At 38.0% G+C, this 21,492-nt stretch overlaps 1 pseudogene; it reads right to left on the minus strand.

Moving 5' to 3' along the window:
• Positions 1–704: 704 nt before the first annotated feature.
• LOC115416835 (nuclear receptor coactivator 1-like) lies at positions 705–21,176 on the minus strand (annotated as a pseudogene).
• Between the last annotated feature and the right edge of the window lie 316 nt (positions 21,177–21,492).

A 21,492-nucleotide genomic window follows, 5' to 3' on the forward strand; every position in this document is an offset into this window, starting at 1 on the left:
CCACATCGCTGAGAGACAGGCAGAGAAAAAAACGAAACAAACCGACAAATTTAAAAAAAAAAAAAAAAAAAAAAAGCCAGAGGTGCTGCTGTTTAAGTGAGGGATACTCCCCACACTTTAACGCTGAGCTCAGCTGTAATGCTGCAACTCATGCTCCCAAGATGCACTGCTGCTGCTGCTGCGACAGAAACCGTCTGAACAAAAAAACAACAAAATAAAAAACAACAAAAAAAGAAGAAGAAGAAGAAGAAGAAGAAGAAGAAGAAGAGGCCGGCCCTGATTTGACAGTGACGACAACTTGGCAAATCTACAATGACGTCGCAGTTGTTTTCTTGGGTCAGGAAGCAGGAAGTAGGTCACCGAGGAATGAGCAGCAAGACAACACTGCCTTTAATAGGCTGAGGCAGACAGACAGGTTGTCAGACAGATTAGACAGGCAGGTTTAAATACACTGCTGCTCCTTCTGACTTGTTTGAGGTCCTTTTCTGAAAGTACTGGGCGGTAAAAACCAGCCCCGAGCGCCCCCCCCTCCCCTCCCCTCCCCCAGCGCAGAAGTGGTTGGGCTGCGAGGCTCCTCCCACAGCCACACCCCCCTCTGAGACCATTCGTCGAAAACATCCATCCATCGATCCGAAAAGGTGAGACAGAGACAGCAATGGGTCCGGTGCAACCGACCTCCGAGGAGGAGGAGGAGGCGTAGAAGTGACAAGTAGAGGGCGTAGGAGAGCAGAAGGGGCGGGGGTGGAGGGGGGGGAGGGGTCACTCGGTGAGCAGCTGCTGGAGGAGGCTCTTCTGCTGGGCCTGGTTGTTCTGGGGGCCCTGGGGTCCGGGGCCCTTCTGGGACGTCCCGCCTCCGATGGAGCCCTGGTTCAGGTAGGAGTCACTGCCCACCAGGTTTACTGTACACTGGACGTCCGCAAACACCTGAACCTGCTGCACCTGCACAAACACAGCAATACTTCAGCTTTATTTGACCACACACAAGTCAGTGACAACACTGTTTCAAGGGGAGGAAAACAGTGTTTCATGAATTGTATAAATGTACACGCCACTCTTTATTTTCATTCATTCATTCATTTTCTGAACCTGCTTCATCCTCACTAGGGTCACGGGGGTCACTTGGAGCCTATCCCAGCTACTTAAGGGCAAAGGCGGGGTACACCCTGGACATTTCGCCAGTTCATCACAGGGCTGAACATATAGAGACAAACAGTCACTGTCACTTTCACACCTATGGGCAATTTAGATTAACCGATTAACCTATCATGCTCTTTGGATGGTGGGAGGAGCCAGAGTACCCGGAGAGAACCCACGCAGAAACGGGGAGAACATGCAAACTCCACACAGAAAGGTCCCACCCCCATTGACTGGTGTTGGAATCCAACCCAGGACCTTCTTGCTGTGAGGCACGAGTGCTAACCACTGCACCACCGTGTCGCCCACTCTATTTTATTATAAATATATATATATATATATATAATATATATATATATATATATATATATACACACATACACACACACACATATTATATAATATATATATTATATATAATATATATATATATATATAACTTTTTTAAATATTTTTTGTTTTTTTTTTATTGGACTGTCTTCTCTCTGTAGCACTTTGAGATTCTGTTGAATGAAAAGTACTTTATAAATGCAATTTATTATTACTATTATTTTAATTGGGTTGTTATCAGTCTGCATTCCAAGCTTTCTGCGTGTATGTTCACACTGCATCAAATACCGCGATTAGCGGTTAGTCCAGTGGTTCCCAACCTTTTTTGGTTCATGACCCCATTTTAACATCACACATTTCTGGTGACCCCAGACATTTAAAACAGAGACTTTTTTTTCCTAAAATTAATTTGTTTTTGGTCACATAATAGTTTACTATACTATGTTGCACATAAACATTTAGTCTATATAGTTTCTAGTTCACTTTTTACACCTTTTAATTTAATTTTGCTGTCTTTTATATCAGTTTCACCACCCTTTAGTCTGTTTAAACCATCTCATAGTTTGGTTTTACTACACTTTAGTCTAGTTTAACTATAAACTGTATAGAAAATGAAGGTGATTTGTGGTTTTGCTGTGGCTGTTTGCTGTCTATAAACAGAGCTAAGCTAACAGAGCTATAATGTAAACTATCAGCAGACACAGTGTTATTTTGTGCAACTGTTAAAATAATCGTCTACGAGTTTGAGTCCATAAAACAAACGTGTGGAAACAATGATCTTTATACTTTATTCAGTGACTGATTGACTGCGGATGCATAGGGTTGATTTGATGGTGGTTTTGGGTAGAACTGAGTGTGTTCTGGTATCAGACTGCCCCCTGCTGGTCACAGTTTAGAACATCAACACTACATCGAAGCCCTTTCAGTGTTCTTGCAGGACTAAACTGATGGATAAACAGAAACCACCCAAACCATCACGTACCTGCTGGTCACTGCACACTGAACCGACATTGCTGAGGTTACTGTTGCTCATGCCGACGGGCTGCCCTATGGGGGGTATGGAGGCGACGCCCCCCGAACCTCCGGCCATGGAGACGGTGATGCTCATGTTGTTGTAAACCCCCTGCTGGCCAAAAGCCTGCCCTGCACTCTGGCCTGACTGACTGAACAGGCTGTAAAACAAACACAACAGAAAACAGCCCGTCATACTGTGTGGAAGACACTTTAAAGAGACCATACTGCAAAAATACACCTGTAAAAAATGTATTAATACAGTTTTTACAGTCTTTCCTCTCATTTAGAGCATTTTAGGGCCCAGAAATTCCCTTCATTCACTGCACTTATCACACAACTCCTGCATATTGACCAAATTTGATAGGTGGGATAATATTTAGGAGTATTCACCTGTTGCTGCCCATGCCCGTCTGTTGCCAGCTCTTCATGTCTGGTGACTGGTAGCCAGGAGGTGGGACTTGCTGAAGCAGAGGACTCTGGGAGGTGGAGTTTTGAGGTGACAATAAGGGGCTGGTGGGGCTCATCTCAGGAGGGAACGATGGGTCTTGCTGGACTATAGCTTTGGCAGGGAGAGAAAAAAAAAGTAGCAACATGACCTCTACCTTCTTGCTTATGTTCTTTTTCTTTTCACTTCTTTTTTTAGTGTTATTGCAGTGGTTCCCAGATGTTTTTTGGCTCGTGACCCCATTTTAACATCACAAATTTCTGGCCACCCCAGACATTCAAAACGGAGACAATTAATTCCTGCTAAAATTTATTTGTTTTTGATCATGTAATAGTTTGTTATACTATGTTGCAAATAAACGTTAATTTTAGATGACATTTAGGCTATGTAATATATATTATTATGGACGGAGGCAGAAAATCCAGGTGTAGATTACTGCACAAAGGGAGAATTTGGTTTTCCTTGGTCAGGATATGTACAGTCAGCCCAGCTTGGATTTACAAGGCTGACAATTAATACTGAACAAACAATCACTCAAATTTAACTCGAATTATGAAAAAGCTGCAGCATCTTAAACACAGTGAACATTTGAAAGATAAACAGAACCACAGTGCTTCAGTTTCAGACTCACAGTTTGTCTTTTATGGATTGGGATTCTCTTTGTCAACTCACCATTATTTTTTATTAGTAAGTTTTTATTTAAATCAATTTCTAGAAATTTCAGGCAACTCCATTTGAATTCCAGGCGACCCCACGTGGGGTCCCGACCCCAAGGTTGAAAAACACTGTGTTACTGTCATCTCACAGGAACAAACAATTGACAAGAACTAATGTTTACTGGGAAATTCTGTGGGTGCAGATTTAGTTTCTACTTGCAGATCAGACTCAACAGAAAATTATTTAATGTGCAGCATTTTGTCATTTGATTGGACCTTTTTTTTTTTTGTTACTTTAATTTTTATTGATATTTTCAACATTTATAAATACAATAACAACACTGTTTGGGAGTCACATTACTAATAAAACTCACCAGACCCTCCAAACTGCTGGAACAGGCCCTGCTGCAGCGAGGCGTTCACGTTGCTGTTGAACTGGCCTTGCACGCCACCCATCAGCGTCTGGTTGTTCAGGGGAACTCGTGCGGACAGTTTGTTGTCCAGAGGGCCCGTCGACATGGGGCTGAAGTGACTCGGTGAGGTAGGGGGGTTTCCCGTCATCGGGCTGTACCCTGGTGGGAAGTTGAACTGCTGTTGTTGCTGCTGCTGCTGCTGTTGCTGCTGCTGCTGGGGTGTGGTGGGGGGACCCTTCGGGACCCTGGCGGTCCCGATGGACCCCACGGCTCCTGCGGGAGCGGCTGCCATGTTCTGTCTCATCAGCATGACCTTCTGTTGGAAAAGCTGGCGCTGGCGGTGCTGGATGCTGTAGAGTTCCCTCTGACGTTGGGCCAACATCTGGGCATTCAGTGGAGGCTGCTGAGAAAGTTACAGACAAATTACAGCAGTGGTTCCAACCTTTTTTGGCTTGTGAACCCATTTTAACATCACAAATTTCTGGCGACCCCAGACATTCAAGACGGAGACATTTTTCTCTTAAGGTGGCCATACACTGTGTGATTATTTCGATCGCTGCACGCAGCTTCATCTCAAACTGTGCGAATCATTCGTAAAGTCAGACTCATGATTCATGTTCTCACATTGTACGAACCGATGCTCATACGCGACCTGACTGCTCACACTGTACGACCATACATCAGAGAACACACGACACGTTCGAGTGTTGTATCCAGAAAACGACGTAAAATACCAAGGAATCCAGAAGTTTACAGACGATTGTGTATGTGCATGAGCCACGAAATGGTTGTGCTAAGCAAAAACCAACAAGTTGCTTTGGCAATATGTGCTTTTATCTGCGGGGAATCAAAAAAAAAGAAACGACGACAACGTGTTTGGTGCAGGAATTGGTTGGCCAGACGTGGACAGTATGGGCTGTCAGTCCTACAACGGGAACTAGAGGTAAGCTGCAAAAGCTAAATTGTACTAGGACAATAGCCAGCTACTTACTATAAGCTTAGAATTAGGAACCATGCTTTGGTGTGAGATGCACAGTGTGAGAATTTGAGGCTTGTGGCACTGCTTTGACAGTACAATACACTCACGAGGAGCGAGCAGGATTTCAAACCGCTCCGTTTTCCTTGCGAACACACGATTGCTGGTCGTGAGGTAGTCGTGAGGTGCTAATCGCTTCTCTTTACCCCATGTACACTGCACGAAGCACGACACGCGATTAGAGGCACATCGGGCCCGATCCCAGAAATAGTCACACGAGTGAGAAATCGTCTCTAAACTCGCACAGTGTAAGGCCGCCTTTAGATGTCTTAGAATAGAATAGAATAGAATAGAATAGAATAGAATAGAATAGAATAGAATAGAATAGACTTTATTTTCCATTTGCACAGATACAAAGCAGTATAGGCGCATTGGAATTCTTGTGCGTTTCCCTGAGTCAGAAAAAGGGAGCTTGACAAAAAGTAAAGATATAACAGGCAGATACAAAACATAAAACATAGCTGGGCAAAAAAATCTTTCCATTTCCTGTTTGGTCAAGTTTTCTCACTGGGACTGTATCTGGGCAGGTTGAAGCGTAGCAACATACACGGTCACATGATCGGGTCAATCAAGATATGCCCTCTCAGATATTATATCCTGCATTTTATTTGAACTTGATCTTTATTAGGAAAAGTGTGTGGTGTTTTAATTATAATGAAATATAATAGAATCATTAAAAATATTTTTTATTAGCTATTTTTTTTAACAATTACTAGAAATTTTAGGTAACCCTATTTGAATTCCAGGCAACCCCATGTGGGGTTGCGACCCCAAGGTTGAAAAGGACTGAATTACAGCCTGATCTGATTAAAAAAATAGAACCAAAGTCCCTGTATCTCACTGGTATGTTCTATCTGAATCAATCCCCAGTTGAATGTGTGAGGTTGTCAGGTTCTGTTCTACGTCAGAGTCCTGTGGTGTGGATGCAGATCAGACTCCCAATAGAAGTGGACTGTACTTTCACTGGAGGAGAACTCAACTAATTAAGTCAGAGTCCATATATGACTTCTATCAGTGACCAATAGGAACTATACTGATATCTGTAACCATTTACATATTACAAGTAATGAGATTTGTCATTATTGTTTTGTATCCCAGACCCCTGTTAGAAAAGAAACACCTGAGTTCAATGTGTCCACATACTTTTGTCCATATAGTGTATGACTTAGGCAATAATGCAGTAAGGTTAACGATATGCAATATGAGACCATGAACACATCATCTTAATAAGTTTCAACATTAATCCAGCCACAGTAAAACACAATATCGAAAGGCATGAAATGTATTCAAGCTATGTCATATTTTTATTCCACTGCGCTGAGTTGATGTTACAAAAAACTAAATGTGATGTAATAAATACATTCACAGACTCAAAATGACAATGCAATGAAACTAAAAAGCCTTAAATCACACCAACAGTCCAATAACAGTTCCTGACTCAGGGCGTTGTTCTAATTCAAAAGAGTTTATACTGTTTAATTGTAACTCTACATATGATATTTCAATAAGATAAACGACTCAGTGGAGCTGTAAGTCTTCTCATATCACTCACTTGTGAAGCCATTTGAGGCTGTTGAACTCCTTGACGAATCCCGATGTTAACATGTTGGGCTCCTCCGGGAAATGGATTCATTCCTGCCATCCTGTTCTGGAGCTGAGAGACGCCGGAAAAAGAGGAGGATAAGCAGAGGTCAAGCAGTTATTGAATGAAGAAAAGAAAAAAAAGAGAGAAGAGACAGCACAAGATGAAGCAGAGAGAGAGAGAGAGAGAGAATGAGTAAAGAAAGGTCAGTATTAATGACAGGGAGGAAAGGAAGTGCAGAGGCATTTTAATCAATAAGAACAAAATGAAATCTGAAGCTTCAGAATTATTCAGTCGGGGTCTGACTAACGCCAAAGGCTACTGGTCAATACTTCAATACAATACAGGAACGAATAGAACAAACCAAAGACATGGGTACCGCCAAACAAACCACAGAGACCAGTGTGAAAAACCCTCTGTGTTGTTTCATTAATACAAGCAGCCTCTGAATATTTCATACTAATGTGCAATACTTATTATATTCAGCCCCAGGAAACTGCTGGAGCCAAGGCCGGTATTGTTACCAATTAGATAAATCACAAAAACTAGGTGTAAATACACAAAAACTAGGTGTAAATACACAAAAACTAAGTGTAAATACACAAAAACTAGGTGTAAATACACATAAACTAGGTGTAAATACACAAAAACTGGGTGTAAATACACAAAAATAGTGCAAATACACATAAACTAGGTGTAAATACACAAAAACTGGTGTAAATACACAAAAACTAGGTGTAAATACACATAAACTAGGTGTAAATACACAAAAACTGGGTGCAAATACACAAAACTAGGCGTAAATACACAAAAACTGGTTGTAAATACACATAAACTGGGTGTAAATACACATAAAGTAGGTGCAAATACACATAAAGTGGGTGTAAATAGGCAAAAAGTAAGTGGAAATACACATAAACTAGGTGTAAATACACAAAAACTGGGTGTAAATACACAAAAATAAGTGCAAATACACATAAACTAGGTGTAAATACAAAAAGTGGGTGTTAATACATAAATCTGGGTGCACATACACAAAGACTGAGTGGAAATACACAAAAGTGGGTGCAAATACACAAAAAGTGGGTGTAAATACACAAAAAGTGGGTGTAAATACACAAAAACTAGTTGTAAATACACAAAAAGTGGGTGTAAATACACAAAAATAAGTGCAAATACACAAAAACTGGGTGTAAATACATATTTTTGCCAACTGAAATAAAAATAAAATGAGGCTGCACTGACCTGCTGTGGACCCTGGACTCTCTGCTGCAGCTGCAGTCGGAGCTGGTTGGGGGCAGCCGGAGCTGAGGGCCCATCCCCTGAGGTCTGGTCATCCCCGGCCTCAGACCCAGGTTGGCCGTCCCCCTGGAAAAGCCCCTCGAGGGCTCCGAAGCCCAGACCCTGAGGCCCCACCGTGGCCAGCTCCGGAGGAAACTGAGCCTGTGGAGCTGGTGTGAACTGAGACGGGTAGGTGGGGAGTTTAGGGTCCAATGACACTGGGGTGGCAGTGGGTTGCTGGGCGGGGAAATTCTGGGGCAAAGGGTCAAAACAGCCACCCTAAAAAAAAAAAAAAAAAAAATACAGATGTTAATGAGTGACGTCTATAACACTTTTAAAAACCCAAAGGGGAGGCAAAGGGTATTGTTTTTGGTTCGCTTTATTTGTTTGTTAACACTTCAGCGGCAAAACTGTTGATTGAATTCATACCAAACTGGGTTTAGAGATTACCAGTGACCCAGAATGGATCTCATTACATTTTGGGTAAGGTGGGTCTAAGTTTAAATTTTTTTTTTTTCAATCTTCCAATTTACTTATAATGGGTAAAATATGCGTGAGGGGCGGGGTTTGTTGAGCCTGGCACCACTTGTTACATGTGTTTACATTGTATGCATTAGTATATTTGCACATTTTTATACTACTTACATATTCTTAAAATGTTACCCTTTCATACAGTATATCTCTAATTTGCACATTTTAAAAAATTTTACATCATATGTCAGTGTCTTTTGTGTTGTTATTTAGATGCAAGTGCATGGTCACTAGCAGTGAACACCTGCAATTTTGTTGAACAACTGGTGTAATGACAATAAAGCCTATTCTATTCTATTCTGTTCTATTCTATTCCTTTTTTCTGAGCAGTACATATTGAATTTATTTTATTGCTAGTGCACATGACATTTGCTTGTTCCATTAGTTCCTTGTACATAAAAGATGTTTGATTTTTCTTCTTCTGCTCAAAACGAATGAATGAAGTATTTTGTTTTTAATCGTGTTTACATATTTGCTGTACATTCCAGTTGTGCATATATAACTACACACACTGACAAATGCATATGTATGAACAGAACCTTGTTCAAATAACAACCCTTTTTGCATCGTACTGTATATATGTCTATAAAACCTTTAGAAATCCTATCCTTTAAACAAGAAATGAAAACACTCTAGTATTCTGCAAAGCAGTCCAGGAAGATTTCAGCCAAAAGCAGATAATTGGCACAAAAATGAGCCAGCAGCAGCAGCCAACATTAATATAGTGGATTACATTAATAATGACGTTTGTTTTGATTAATTAAATGACATTTGTTTGTTGTTTGCAGATTTTTAAAGGACATATTAAACAGCCTTAACTCACTACATGAACAGATGTGTATCGGGTTTTACGCAGGTTTTAATAAATTGCATTTTAGACCGTTTGAAGACCAGTATGAATGCACTTTAAGAGGTGGAAATAGCTGTAATGTTGTTAGTGTTGTATGAGTTAGTTACAACTAGGATCATTATGTTAATACAGAATAATATCAGCTGTTTGTTGGGGACTTTTTAGGTGGTTTTCTATTTTCCTGACTTTCCAAGCAACTCTAATTTTTCATATCCAGTTCATATTTAGAGGTTTTCTTGCAGCAGGTTATTATCACAAGAGCAAAACCAAAAGAGCAAACCTAATTAATAAATAAAATGTGTCAAAATAGGATTAAAGACATATTTAAGGCCTAAAATAAATGTTATTGGATTAGACCTGCCAAAACCCTGAAATAATAGCTCTGGGGCTCTTCCTCTAATCACTTCCCTCAATGTATCCTCATGCAATCACCTCCAAAAATGTGCAATAACCCTGTATATAGTGAATCATGTGCAATAATCTTCTGCAGTTCATGCAAAATCCTCTGTTCTTGCAATAACAATGTAATATTTATTCAAAATTTATCAAACATAAATGCACTATTTTTATATAGACTTGAGTTCATAGATAAACATACTGTTAATATTGTGTCTATTCAAATTTTATGTCTGCTTTTTTCCTAAGTTCTATTTTTATTTTACTTCTTGTAAAAAAAAAAAATATATATATTTTTACCTCCGCCAAGGAGGTTATGTTTTTGCCAGGGTTTGTTTGTTTGTTTGTTTGTCTGTCCGTTAGTGTGCAACATAACTCAAAAAGTTATGGACAGATTTGGGTGAAATTTTCAGGGTTTGTTGGAAATGGGATAAGGAAGAAATGATTAAATTTTGGTGGTGATCGGGGGTGGGGGGGCCCACGGGGGGGGGCCACTGATCAGCCTTGGCGGAGGTCTGCGCTCTCCGAGTGCTTCTAGTCTTATCTTATTTTAGTTTTTATAATTTTATAATCGTTCTTTTCTTACTCCCCAGCTCTGGAACTCCCTCCACCATCCATCCATAACAGTGACTCTCTCCCCACATTCAAATCCAGACTCAAAACTCACCTCCTCAGAATAGCTTACCCACATAAGTCTTACCCTCCATTTTGCATTCTCATTTTATGTATTGCAATTTTTCTTTGATCTATTTGTTTACTTCTTTGTATTTTATGCATTGTCTGTTTTATCCTCTGCAGTACAGTGTCCTTGAGTGTCCTGAAAGACGCTTATAAATTAAATGTATTATTATCATTATTACCTCCGCCAAGGAGGTTATGTTTTTGCCAGGGTTGGTTTGTCTGTCCGTTAGTGTGCAACATAACTCAAAAAGTTATGGACAATTTTGATGAAATTTTCAGGGTTGTTGGAAATGGGATAAGGAAGAAATGATTAAATTTTGGTGGTGATCGGGGGGGGGGGGGCCCACGGGGGGGGGGGCACTGATCAGCCTTGGCAGAGGTCTGCGCTCTCCGAGTGCTTCTAGTTAATTATTATATTATTATTATTATTGTTATTATTATTATTATTTTCTGAAGTATTACTTTTTTTATATATATTGCACTGACTGGAGTAACAAACCTAATTGCACTGAACACACAATGATAATAAGGGCTGTTCTATTCTATTCTATTCTATTCATACAGTATTTCCGTCCCTCACCTGTACTAGTTTGTCGATACCCAGGGCTTTGTCCAGCTCAGCCAGTTCACTCTCGTCTGTCCCACTGAGGAAGGAGACCAGCTGCTCTAACAGAGCCTTCTCGTCGTTTCGGGCTTCAGGTGTGGTCGGAGGGCCGAGCACCTCATCCAGTGTACAGGGCACGCACTGCCTGTAAACACAGACAAACACAGCTGATCACAAGCAGTGCACCTGCATCTGTTAAAACAGGGGTGTTCAGGGCCCACATCACAATAATATGACCTCAACTAAACCAGAAAAGTCAAATAATGACGTGAAAAAATAAAATTACATTATGAAAATGTTTACATCTACAAACAGGGTTCCTACAGGTTTCTACAAGTGAATTTAAGACTTTTTAAGACCTTTTTAAGACTACTTAGAACAGAATTTCATGCCTATTTCACAGCCATACTGGCAAAAATTTAGAATTTAGGGAAACTCATGATCTTTTCTCCAACTAGTCATTATTAAATTTGTATTTCTCCATTCGTATTTTTCATTTCTGTGATCATTTCTCAGCGGGGGCTGCAAAGCTAGCAATAATTGGTTCCTAATTTTAATATAAATTGCCGGGTTGGAACAGGTGGAACCGAGTTGACTAACATTACTTTCTTTGCAGTTTGGACATTTAACAGACACATTTAAACACAATACTGCCAACAAGTTTATAGCAACAGAACTTAAGAACTACCATATCGAATTTAATACCTTTTAAAAGACTTTAAGGAATAAATGCAGATTTGTACATTTGAGACTTTTAAGATTTTTTTAGAGCCTGCAGGAACCTTGACAAGCAATTCTTTAAGGAATTCTTAAGGAAAATAACTGAAACTTTAACAACATTATACCCCAGGTTATTTACAACCTGAAATTGAACAATCTGAAGTTTGTTTAGAACAACATCATACCTCATCTTTAATTATTTACATATGTAGATTACAACTTACAGATCAGAGTGGATCTACAAACACACAAAACATTTAGTAACAGGCAGACAATTGTTAAAATTGCACTTATTTTTCTTAAGAAATTTCAGGTTATTCACATTTTTGTGAAAGGATAGTTTGTAAATGTAAACATTTTCATGTAATTTAGCTTTTTTACACTGAGACAAAGAGAAAATTAGGAGTTATCATTGTTTATAGGTTAAAATTATAGCATTTTACTGATTTGAGCTACTTTAAATCATATTGGTCTGAATGTGGAAGCTGAACTAAACTGATTTTTTAACACCACTGACTGTTAATTTCTTCAGTGGAATTTTAGTATTTCACAAATTCATCCCACAGGTCGAATTGGACCCTTTAGCGGGCCAGTTTTGGCTGGTTTTGGCCTGCTAAAGGGTCCAAAAGGTCAAGTGAATGAATGAATTGAATAGTAGAGAATAGGTAGTGTGTAACAACAGTAATATTTACTCTTGTGGTGATGCCAGGGGAGCTTGTAAAGGGTTTCCAAGAACATCAAAGGGCAGGGTGTCAGACAGAGCCAGAGGCTGAAACTGAGAGTCTGCCACATCCATCTTGGTTAAACCTGGGGAAAAAAAAGTATTTCACAACATTTGGACTAAAACAATCAGCGTTAAATGTCCAGGTGAAAGTATGCAGCAGTTCAAATCCTGTTTTCAGCCAACAGGGGGCAGTTCAACGGTAGGTGGAGTTATTCCAAACACATTCTTGTCATGTGACTGTTTTCAAACACAGAAGGGGAGAATATTCTAATGAGCGTCTGTGATTTTCAGCTGTAATCTGTTAATTACACACCAGTGCTTGAGCTGAACGGGTTGATGACTTCTGCCTCTGGAAAAGGGCTGCTGTCTTTGGGGGTCTGGAAGGGGTCTCCCTGTCCCTGTGTCTGATTCGGAGTGGGGGGACTGCAGAAATCGAAAGACGACTGACTCTGGAGGCTGCAACCAGAGGGGGGGCCGCCATCGCTGAGCCCTGCAAACCACAGCACATAAAGCATCTGATCCGACACTTGACACACTCTGGTTTATTTACTGTCTGGGATCCTCTTTTCTGTGTTTGTCTGTTGATTTTATTGTTTTAAATGAGGCCTAGATTAGACTCTGGTGGGAACTGCGGACCTGAACTGACCCATAAGAAGACAAAAACAATAACAAATCCCACTGTTGTATGGAAGTAAGAATAAAAACCTCAACAGCGGCACTTTATTTAATGAGATGATGCACAGTGGAAAGTATAAATAAAATATTATGAATCATATAGGACCTAAATAAATAAATAAATAATCAGATTTTTGTTGTCGACTAAACAAAGACACTGATTCAATGGGTCTTCTGTTGATGTTGTAATGACAACTATTAGCCAGTAGGGGGCATTCATACTCACAATGTTTGAATGAATGAATGAATGAGGAAATACTACAGCGTTCTGGATCAACAGGTTTGGCAACTTCTAAAAACAGGCAACAGCCACTACTAACTACTACTACTACTACTACTACTACTACTACTACTACTAGTGCTCGTACTGCTACTACTGTTGACAGATTTTCTAATAATTCAGTAGTAACAGTCCCGTTTTTTTTTATTTAATAGAGTATTCTACACTGGTTACTATGATCAGTCAATCAAATTTTATTTATATAGTGCCAAATCATAACAAAAGTTATCTCATGACACTTCCATACAGGGTTGGTCAAAACCAGACTCCAAGCCAATTTACAATTGATGATCTGAGCATTTCTTCCCCCCTTGTCATCTTTTTTTTTTATTTTGTAAAATCTTTTTAATGACATAAAAAAACATTATATACATGCAGCATCAATTCACAATTATTTCCCATGTTTGTTTTTATTACTCACATCTTTAACATTATTATTATGATTATGATGATTATATTACTACTTTATTATCAAGTTATTAACATTCTCATTAATATATGCATACTAACAAAAATTTTAATAACTTGATCAGAATCAGATAACTTTGTCATTCAGGCAGATTACATCAACGATGCACTGCAGAATGAAATGACAACGTAGGGTCAACACTAAAAACACAGAGTTAATAAAAACAAAACAAAAAAAAAAAACACCTGAGACAAAATTAGTTATAAAATACTGGCGAGGTAGTGTAATAAATAAATAATAAATATAAGAGGAGAGAATAAATATGTACTTATTGCACAAATACGTAAAAAGTTATTGCACAATTTTCAGAGGTAATTGCGCGTCCTCTATTTACAGACCTTTATTTGAAAGATGGATGGTGGTGGGAAAGAAAAATAATGAATAATAATAATAATACACACATACTGTGAATATTATAACATAATTACTTTTTTAATTATTATACATTATTATTATTATTATTATTATTATTATTATTATTACAACTACTTTATTATTTATTTCCACTAGTATTTTCTAATGTGCAATTGCCTGTTTTTTTTTCCCACTACTAGTTTTAAAGCTGTCGTTATTACTGTTTTCTTTCAATTTATTCTTGTAATTCTTCTTATATATTTACATTCCGTGTTGTGCTGCTACTGTAACCTTAAATTCCTCAGGGCTGTGTCCAAAGGATCAATAAAGCTGAATTAATCTAATCTAATCTACTCTAAAACTCTACTACTACGACTAAAACTATTGAAAAATAAAATTATTATCACAGTAGGTCAATGTTTTTTGTGTCTGGTTTATCTTCCACTACCTGCCCCCCTTCCCTCCCACCCCTCGTTGAGTTGAAACTGTACCTCTGTTCGGAGTGCCGGGAGGCTCTCTCTTCACATTTACGTTGCGGGGAGTGCTGACCTCTCCGGGCTGGAGCTGAGTGGGGGACTGCAGTTTGAGCTGGGGGGAAGGGGAGTGGAGCTGGGGCGAAGGCGACTGTAACTGGGGAAGGGACTGGGGCTGGGACAGGGGGGACTGGAGCTGAGGCATGGGGGACTGGAGCTGGGCCTGAGGCTGGGGGGCCGGAGACTGAAGCTGGGGGCCTCCTCCAGGGGTTGTTGAATCCTCGCCGCCCTGCTTGGCCCCGGCGGGGCCTCTGAGGCCAGGCAGCAGCTGGGTGAGGGGGTCCATGTCAACAGGTCCACCAGACATCTGAAGGCGGGAAACAGACCAGAACGGACAGAGAGGCGTTAGAAACTATCAGCAGGAGATTCACAAACACATCAACAACGAATCTGGAACAAATACTGTAAAACTTTGGATTTGGTGATTTAGTGTTTAACTCATAAAGACCCAGTGGTACCAAGGTTCTAATAGTTTCGGATTTTTCAAGATAATTTAGTTTATTTAAGTTTTGATTTTTTTTTTCTCTAATTCAGTTAGTTTTAATTTGTTTTTAGAGCAGGTTTGCTAGTTTTTATTAGTTTTCTTTTTGTTCTAAATGCTCAGTTTTAGTTTAGTTTTAGTATTAATTTTAGTTTTGTCGTCTCTTTTCTCTTCTCTCCGTCATATTCAAATAAATCCCAGACAGGACTCTGCTGCTTTCTCCCAACTTTAGTCTCCATGTTTCCAGGTAGAGTGGGGACCAGAAGACGACTGGAAACCACAAGCGAACACAAGTAATGGACCGTGAATTGCCGCATGGTGCCGCTAGCTAAAATTGCTAGAGCGAAATAAATCGAATTTGTATCAATCTGACACTGACAAAGATGAAAACGAAGGGAATTTTATGCATAATTTTTATACGTTTTAGTTTTGTAAGCACACAGTACAGTTTCAGTTATCGTTTTTCTTTTAATTATAGTTTTTATTTATTTCAGTTAACGAAAATGGTTTTTTTTTCAATTCTAGTTTTTGTCATTTCGTTAGTTTTCATTAATGATAATAATCCTGAGTGGTATCTTTGTGGCACTTCCCAAATGAATTCTTTCTCTATTGAACTTTTTGAAGTGATTAATCACCATTTATTGCAACATTTTCTTCTTTATTTTGAGTTTTCTTTCAGTGTAAATCATGTATTTTCCTATATTAATTCACTGACCATTTAGATTTTCATAAAAGCTCAGATTCACCCATAAAGACCCAGCGTTACTTTTGTGGCAGTTCCTAATTTTCTATCTATTTAACCGTTCTTAAATGTTTTATCACCATTTATTATAATATTAACCTCAGTATTTTTGCTTTTTCTTTAGTGAAAATCTGGTATTTGCCTGTATTAAATTCACTGATCATGTAGATGTTCATAAAAGCGCAGATTAAAGTTGAGGGTTATTATAACAGAGACAAAAACTGATGAAAGAGTAACTTTTTCAGCAAAATATATTATTAATAACGTAAAAACAAGCATCTCCACCCACTGTTTTACTGGTGAATCAATGTCGGTGTTTCCACGGTAACTACGGAGCCTCTGAACGTCCAAATGGGTCATATCTGATGACCGTGACAAGATGACAAACTGTATTTCACACCAATTATTTACATGCATTGATAGGATTAGTGGATCAACAGGTATTAAACAGTTGAGCGCAATAGATGATTTTGGTCGACAGTGGATGTTTGGGTCTTTATGGGTTAAAAATTGGAATTAGTAATATGAAATTACTAAATATAGTCTACTATTGACAGCAAGTGAAAAATGCATTACAAGAAAATGGCTAAAAGTAAAACCCCTACCATCGATGAATGGTTGGACATTGTATATGAGATTTACATCATGGAAAAGTTGTGCAAAAAGAAAAAAATTACAAGATTTGGACTAAATGGACTAAGTATGTCAAAGGATAAGCTACCCTCCCTCATAGTTTTGTGACACGTATGTTATTAATATGTAAAAACACTAGGAACGCTTTTGCAGAAATTGATGAGAGTGAATTTATATTGCCTTTTTTTAAATAAGAGGATTTTAAAAAAAAAGAAAAAGATAAGAGGTAATAAAGAGTGTGTGTGTGTGTGTGTGTGCGTGTGTGTGTGTGGGGGGGTATAAGGACAAAGGGCGGGAAAATAGTTCAGAAATGAAGAATATTGGGTGGGCGAAAAGGGGGCAAGCGATCAGTGAAAGAGAGACGGGGAGACAAAAGGTCAAAGGCTAGAGAGCTTCAAAGGCTGCAGCTGGTAGCTAAGCCTACAGCGGAGACAAAGTCCAAGAAAATAAACATTCAGCTTGATTTACAACGGCTGTCAGGCAACTGCCAATGCAGGAGCAAAGCTCAGTGGAGGAAAATTCCAGTGCTTAATTGTGAAGTATTCTTTGTGACACTGCGCCTGTGCACATTTGAAACCAACAGTCGGACGCATGCATGAACGCTGACATACGGCCTCCTTCTGGGGCGGACACCCAGTTAGGATTATTGGGTCATTCTGGTTAATTTGGGTGGTGTGAGTGTTGGACTGAACCCACGTAGACGCAGTGCTGTGCAGTCACGATCACTTTACCGTAATGTGAATACACAGTGTATGGGATAAGGTCACACTGCTGTCACTGAGTGTACAAGTACTGTCCAGCAGGGGTGTCCAACTCAGTTAGTTCAGGGGTCACATGATCTCAAGTATTCAGACCATTAAAATAATAACCTCTAAATAATAATCCAGCTTTTTTCCCTCTTCGTTTTAATGTGAAAGTTATATTGCATTATGAGAATGTAAGAAAACCTGAACAATCTGAAATATCTTTTAAGAAATAAGTGCAATGTCAACGATGTTATGTCTAAGCTTATTATTAACAAAATGTACAGATAACAGTGGATCTAAAAATGCACAAAACAGGCAGAAAACTACCAGAACTGCACTTATTTGTCTGTACTGTATATTTTTTATTGTTTATTTATGGACTCCTCAACCCCCTGTTGTTTGTAGTTATATTCTACGTTTATAGTTATATTCTGTTTTTAAACATATTCTGTTTATAGTTATGTTTATAGTTATATCCTTTGTGTATACATATTCTATGATAATAGTTATATTCTGTTTACAGTTATATTTGTTTATATTTATAACCTATGTTTGTAGTTATATTCCACGTTTATAGTTATACTTTGTTTATAGTTATATTCTATTTTTATAGTTATATTCTGTTTACAGTTATATTTTGTTTATAGTTACAACCTATGCTTGTAGTTATGTTCTACATTTATAGTCATATTCCATGTTTATAGTTATATTTTGATTATAGTTACATTTTGTTTATAGTTATATTCCATGTTATAGTTATATTTTGTTTAGTTATATTCTGTTTTTATAGTTATATTCTGTTTATAGTTATATCCTATGTTATAGTTATATTTTGTTTATAGTTATATCCTGTTTATAGTTATATTTGTTTATAGTTACATTCTATGTTTATACTGTAGTTATATTTTGATTATAGTTATATTTTGTTTATAGTTAAATCTTATGTTTATAGTTATATTCCACATTTATAGTTATATTTGTTTATAGTTATATTCTATTTTTATAGTTATATTCTGTTTATAGTTATATCCTATGTTTATAGTTATATTTTGTTTATAGTTATATCCTGTTTATATTCTATTTTATAGTTATATTCTGTTTATAGTTACATTTGTTTATAGTTAAATCCTGTTTATAGTTATATTCCACATTTATAGTTATATCCTATGTTTATAGTTATATTTTGTTTATAGTTATATCCTGTTTAATTCTATTTTTATAGTTATATTCTGTTTATAGTTACATTTTGTTTATAGTTATATCCTAGTTTATAGTTTATTTGTTTTATAGTTATATTCTATTTTAAAGTTATATTTGTTTACAGTTATATTTTAGTTTTTTCTTCTGTTTTTTTTGCACTGCGGGGCATTAGACTTTTGTCATTTCAGTTTCTGTGTGTGATGTACATTTGGCAAAAATGACATTAAACCTGACTTTGACTAAGACATTTCAGGCTGTTCATATTTGCTCATTTTATCCCCACATTTTATAGTGACAGGATACTGTGTAAATGTAAATATTTTCATAATGTAATTTGACTTTTTTCACATTAATCCAAGGTTAAAATTGTCATATTTCTAGGTTATTATGCTATTACATTATTATTGCCACTGAACAGCCTTGACTGATAATATTTGTTCCCTTTGCACGTTCATCCTGCAGGGACAGATTGGACAATTTGGTGGGCCGGTTCTGGCCCACGGGCCTTACGTTTGACACCCTGCTGTATAGAAAACTGGCAGGTTGCATTTTTTTCAAGGCCAAAATCCATATACATGTTCAGCCAGGCCTTGAGTGTCCTTTTTGTGATTGTTTTATTTTTGAAGTGTCCTGGATTTGTGGATGTAAACATATTCAGATGTCAGAAACGTCAACAAATCCTTTTCCAGGATTCGAGTAAAACTGGATTGCGTTAGATGACGTACTCTGAAAGAAACCAGTGCAATGTTGCATGGATGCATGTTATTCCGGTGTCTGAACCTGAGCAGGGAGTGGCTTCGGCCGACTGACGTAAAAGTAACAATTGCAGTAAGAGTGACGACTAAATGTACTTGTGTCCTTCGATAATGGAAGAATTACCAACAGCCAATGTAGACAACAAACAGCACTGAAAGTCTGTCGTAAACAGGCTAAACGACGCCAGCTTCAGTCAGATACGGTGAAGAACACTCAAAAATATTATGATGCTTTCAGACCTCAAACCCACAGATGGGGCTCGACGGATCCACGGTCAAACTAATTTAAGATTAGATGAACAGCTACAGGAATGTCAGATTAAATTGTCAGTTTGTCTTGTAAACATTGCAGGCTCCAGTACAAACAATATGCAGTAATCAGTAACCGGGATGCGAGTATTTATCACATATACAAGGATATGAACGAGTAGATATAAACACCATAATCAAAGCTGGGATAAACATCATAACTGGGACACTGGTGCGCATGTAAACACAATTTATGATAAGCAGCAGGTACGAAAAACAACTTTACCACCGCTCAGAGAAAAGAAAGCGGTACATAACCTCTGCCAGAATACACCATGTGGACAAAAGTATGTGGACAGGTGTTTCTTTTCTAACAGGGGTCTGGGATACAAAACAATAATGACTAATTTCTCTCAACACTGATTTTTTTAATCCATTACTATGATTTTAAATGTTCTACCACTATATTTTTTTAATACCTGTCATGCTCTGACTGTAAATAATTATTTTCTACCACAACTAACCATCTACTTTCTTTTTTGGTCTGTATTTTGCTCATTAAGATGCTGTTTTCTTCATTTTTGTTCATTCTGAGGCTTTTTTGGTTCATTCTTTATGCTTGTGTTGCTCATTTTTGTTCATTGTGATGCTTATTTTGGTCATTTTTATGCTTTTTGTTTTTTTGATGCCTGTGTTGTTCATTTTCATCAATTTTCGGGCTCATTCTGTTACTTTTTAATGATTTTTTGCTAACCATCCACTTATCTTATCATATACATATAGAAAGTAGATGGTCAGTTGTGGTAGAAAATTATTATTTACAAAGTACGAAAAATTACCTTCTTACTAACCATCTACTTTCTTCACATCTCACTTAGAAAGAAAAAATCCCCTTAAACTTGAAGGGAATATTGATGTTTTTGAACAGGACATCTTACAGCTGTCGACATGATGTGTCCCAATATTTATATCCATATAGTTTATACACATCAATATTCCCTTCAAGTTCAATGTTAGATTTTTCTTCCAAAGGGAGATGTAAAGAAAGTAGAAAGTTATTACTCAGTCAGAGCATGAAAAATACATTAAAAATGTCGAGGTAGAAAATTATAAATCATAGTCATGGATAAAAAAACAAAAACAAAAATGTTGAGTGAAATTAAGTAAAAACCATCTCTGAGGCATTTTGGAAACATACATAATTTAACCCAAACTATCCAATGTAACAATATTTAACCCAATATAAAACTATATTCTGACATTAGTCATTATTGTTTTGTGTCCCAGACCCCTGTTAGAAAAGAAACACCTGAATTCAACATGTCCACATATTTGTCCACATGGTGTATATGGAACATGTCAGACTGTACAAGTGGGCTTCAGTACATAACTGGAGTTTTACTTGGATAGTTTAAGTAACTGAATCCGTACCGTGGAGTCTCTGCTGTCCTTCCGGCTGTCTCGGCGGTTCTCCCCGACAGGACTGGCCTTGGGGCTGATGCAGGCCGTGGTGCTGGACGCTCCTGCAGGTTTGGGTGTACTTCCTGCTGCGGCGGCGGTCGAGCCCGTACAGGAAGTGGACTCGGTACTCGCTCTTTTCTCCACCTTCACTCTGACCGTCTGTAGACTGAGGGCAGATGGAGGAGGCAAGTCTCCCAAGTCCTTCAAAGAAAGAGGAAATTTGAGTTAGCAATTCGAACCAAAAAGTCAGATTATTATGGATTTTGTTTGCAGAATCCAGCTCTTATGAATGTGTTAACGTGATGTTATGGGTGTAACAGCTGTGAAACCAAGTCCATTATCGTGAGTTTCTGTGTTGAGCTCTTGTAATATCACTAAAAAACGCATGTAAATCACAAAGTTAAACTTCTATGTTAAGACAAGCTGTAATTCTGTAAATATTACTCTTTACAGCAGGGGTGTCAAACATACAGCCCGTGGGATGAATTTTTACACAGGGTGTTTTAGTTCCAAACTT

Source organism: Sphaeramia orbicularis, unplaced genomic scaffold (assembly GCF_902148855.1).
Source record: "Sphaeramia orbicularis unplaced genomic scaffold, fSphaOr1.1, whole genome shotgun sequence".
NCBI lineage: Eukaryota > Metazoa > Chordata > Actinopteri > Kurtiformes > Apogonidae > Sphaeramia > Sphaeramia orbicularis.